Source organism: Pinus tabuliformis, chromosome 4_1 (assembly GCF_031772625.1).
Source record: "Pinus tabuliformis cultivar Carrire ecotype Pingquan chromosome 4_1, CPIR1, whole genome shotgun sequence".
In the NCBI taxonomy this organism is placed as follows: domain Eukaryota; kingdom Viridiplantae; phylum Streptophyta; class Pinopsida; order Pinales; family Pinaceae; genus Pinus; species Pinus tabuliformis.
In genome coordinates this window covers 124,593,730-124,598,205 of record NC_142303.1, presented here as the reverse complement: position 1 = coordinate 124,598,205, position 4,476 = coordinate 124,593,730, and positions in this window count along the sequence as shown.

Here is a 4,476-nt window from a genome sequence, read left to right as displayed (position 1 = left end):
CCGCCAAGGTGATTTCCTTGGTTGGTGGGCTCCATACTTTTCAACTGAAAGATCAACGTGGGAATAACAGGTGATTATGTTCCGATTAAAATAAATTTTATTAACGACGCTTTAGACACAACTTCGCTTTTTCATGTTTTAAGAGTCGAGAAAAAGCTAAAGATGACTCTAGTCTCCTTCGATGTATTAACGAGCCCGAAGTGACAAATGCTCGGTTGGACTTTTTCAGTTATAGAGTTTGAAAAAGGCCAAAAGAAACTGCTCTGGAGTTCTAGGCAGAGGGTGTGCCAAACCTTTCGCAAAACCACGGAATACGTTTTACGGTACGTGTGGTCAATCTTCGTGAATGCTGTGTTCACTGCATTGCGATCAGTAGGGCGGTCGACACGGCTTCCTATGGATAAAGGCTTTGTTCCTATAGGGGTCTCCCAATACATACGCGACGGTACGTGGGAGCACAAGTCCGTATTAGTGCCACCGACTCTCAGGAGGAATCACCCACCTTCGTAGAGATCGACAGTCACTAAGTTTAACGATGCCAGAACACGTCTCTACCTAGACCTCTATATGTTTGCGTTATGTTACAAAGCGTTGTTATGTAAATTGGATTTATTTTAATGTTGATCTTGCTTAGCAGTTTGCCTTTAAGGATCACCACGAGATGTATGTAACAAATTCCTGAATGCAGTCTAAGATGAGAAGCAAACTTTTCAATCTTTCAACTTTGAAAATCTTAACTACTAAGGGAGAAGAAAGGCAAATCTTTTCTCACAGATCATAGAGCACACACTAATGCAAAATTTCCTAAATCGTCATGCAAGCAGTCAAATGCAAAATGCACAATGTATGTATTTTCTTTTCCCTTTCTTAATGTTGATGTATTACAAAAAGAAAGTTGTTATATAACTTTGATTTCGATTTGAAGCGAAAGTAAACAAGCTAGTCCAAAATCAAAAGACACCTTAAGATTTACTTGTTTAATCACTGGAAATACATGAAATCAAACCATAATGACAAAAGTGAAAAGACTAATCAGCTATGGACAGCAAACAAGCTAACTCTTTAGACCAGCAAAATGCCTAACACAGGTTCAGATCTAAGAGGCCAAAAGCAAGACTAGTTCACTTTCGTTATGGGAAATTGTAAATGACGTAAGAAATACAAAAGAACAAGTACAATTTCGTTATATAACAGAGGCGGAATGATGGCAAGTAAGGTTGGTTTCAGATAGGTACCAAGACTGAAAACTGACTGCAAAACTATAGTGAAAACAGGCAAGAAAAAGGGAGGAAACCCCAACTGCACAAGGCAAAATTGGGCCAACGCAGGTGCTGCACAGCCAATCTGGCTCTCAGCGCAGGTAGCCCCTTCGGGACCTGTGTTACAAAGCAGGTAGCCTGTGTACTACCTGCTTTGGAAAACGAAAGTTTCGTTTTCACAGTTTCCGGGTCACAATTTTCTCAAAAATTCACAGTTTTTGCTCAAATCAGAAGCTATCAGTCAAGCACACACTAAGGGATGACAAGGAAGGTGAAAAGCTATCACTAAGAGCTTACAAGGATCCTTGTAGATCAGCTCTTCAAATCATGAACATGCTCAGAAATGAGCTAGAGTAGCTGCCCTCTACTTCGCTTTTGATATAGTCAAAAGCTTTTCGATTTGGTACTCTTTTGTTCAGGAAATGAATAGCAAAATACTACAAACAATCAAACAGATACGATCCCCAGCGAAGTCGCCAGTTTGTTGTAGGGAAAAGTATCCGATTCGGATGACCCTATCCCACTCTAAGGGTGATAGTACCTCAGCAACAACTGTAAGGAAAACTACTTAAGGTTTACTTCTTTATGAAAGCAAGAGAGAATGAAGAAATGCACTAACCGTTGCCTTGCGCTTAATGTCGAATCCAAACTCTTCTCTTTGCTTGCTTGCTCCCAGCTCCTTGCTCTTTTACTGGCCCAGCTACAATGAGATCCTGCAAAATAACAAAGAAGGAAACTACAAGAAGCATGCAATCATAACTGATTCAAGGATTAGCATAAATCAAATATACAATTATCACAATACATCATTGAAACAAGTGCATATAGAAGAACCTCAATAGCTTTTATTAATAGAAGAAGTAAAGTTCCGAGAAGGTTACAACCATTGAAGGCCCCAATCCAGCAACACCTCCCAGCAGAAAGAATTTCTCCTCTTCACCTCCTTCAAGCAATCACCCAATAGCTCTATAGTGAAACCAACAGCATATCATTACTTTGCACAAAATTCCAGCCTGCTGAGCTCATAGGAGAGAGCTCAATATATAGATGAATTGAGAAAGGATGAGTCAGCTTGCAACTGATGTGTAGCTGCCTTGTGTCCTCTCTCTCTTCAGTTGATCTTCAGTTCTTGAGTCCACTTGGAGAACCTTGCTTCCACTTGGAGAAACAGAGCCTCTGACTCATCACAAGGCGAAATCCCTGATCCAAGTGTCATTTTTGGAAGATTCCAGAGCAATGACTCAGTGTGCCACTTGTCCCATCTCGCTCAGCGCAGGTGGCCTTTGTTCCACTTGCTTTGCAACGCAGGTACACCATGGAGCAGCTGAGTTTCAGCGCAGAAGCCTAGTGGAGCACCTGCTTTGATTTCAGGATTGCTTGTTTTTGAGTGTTTTCAGGTGGAGAACTGATCTGAGAGCTGTTGGCTTGCTGACCTTGTTCCTCTAGGGGTAGGAACATCATGTTTAGGGACTTTGGATCCCTTGGATTATTGACAATTCATACCTGATGCTGCAAGGCACAAAATTGTCTATAACAGGATGTTAGGATATTCCGACACATAGGATATAGTTAAGTTCAACTTGGTCTAGTATAGAGTTAGGTTAGAGTTAGGTAAAGTGTGTTTCTTTACCGTTGTACATTTTGTAACTTACAATCCGACGGTCACGATATGTAGTGATCCGACGGTTCACTCTCACCTCGGTATTATCGACACTTGATCCGTGGCTTGACACCCGATTGGTCCATGAGTTCTATTTAAAGCGCATGGAGGGTCATTGTTCGGGAAATCCGTGCATGAGAGAAGCTTATGTAAATTTTCATTCTTTGATTAATAAATTGCCTGTAGTACCCACGTTGGGATAGGCCATGGACTGTTTCCCTCCTTGCACTTTGAGGGTTTTAACCACGTCAAAAATACTGGTGTATTGATTTGAGATCTGGTTGTGAGCGGTGTCCTTTTGGTATTCTTTCTGAGGAACTTACCCTGTAAATTCCTACATTTTCCACCAAAAGGCAGCATGATTACAGGTTGCTCGAAACAACTTCTTCAAGACCGTTAGCCTAGCTTGATTTGACTGCTGATGATGATTCTTAACTGTTGATGACTCTATCTTAACAAAAATTCATAGCTAACTTTTGCGATTAGGCTCAAGCTTTTCCCTACAACTCGAGGGAAATTTCTTTGCTAAATTCCCACAACCCTCTTCTTTGATCGACATGGAAATGTCACGCAGTTTCACAGTTCACCTCCTTGCACACATTCTTCACCTACACCCACCACTGGAATAGATCAACTCTTCCCTTAACGACTTGCTTTTCTACCATGTTAATTTTACAGGTAGAAACATGTATGAAGGTAAACTAGAAAACGAATGGGGCTTAGCTTGCCCTTATCATCATTAATATAGAAATAAACAACACAGTTTGACATTGTCAAACACTAACAACAATTTAACTAATTTCTAACATATTTCTATCTAACCATTAAATAGAGAAACCAACTAATCACCCAGAATTGGTCAAACAAGTGAGAGAAACCAACTAATCACCCAGACTTGGTCAAACAAGTGAGATTTCATTTTAACAGTTTCATCCATAGCTATGCATTCCAGATCCAGATTTAGTTATAGTGGCATGTCTGTTGTTAAAGTAGGGCAAGAATAGTACTACAAAACCTGCAACTCTCAGAATTACCATAACCCCACCATTTTATAAATCATTGAGCTAAACTACAATGCTTGATTCAGTTATGTAACATACTGTTGTAATGCACACACCTGGGAGATGAAAATAATTTGTGATTCCAAAGTTGTACGATAAATGATAGAAAAATTGACCTAATTTTGACTGTCACATGATTTCATCCTTTGCACATGTCCTAACAAGATGTTAGTTTCATCCTTTGCACTTGTCTTGAAAGATGTTGCAAGGAAATTTTGAACCAGAATTATATTTCCCAATGTCTCCTATGTGAATTCAAATTCAACTTTGACTAGCACGTCTCTTCTGCAAGTCCACATTCATCTTTTGCTAGAACATCTAATTCAAAGCCATACATAAATACATTAAGATAGAGCAATATGAGAATATCATACCCAAGGCTAGTAAAGGGTATTCTCAAACCTACTAAACACCTCCAGTATTCAAAACAATTGGGCTTACATAACTTACTACAACATCGTAGTTATTCATGCATTGATGTTGAACTGAAGCTAAA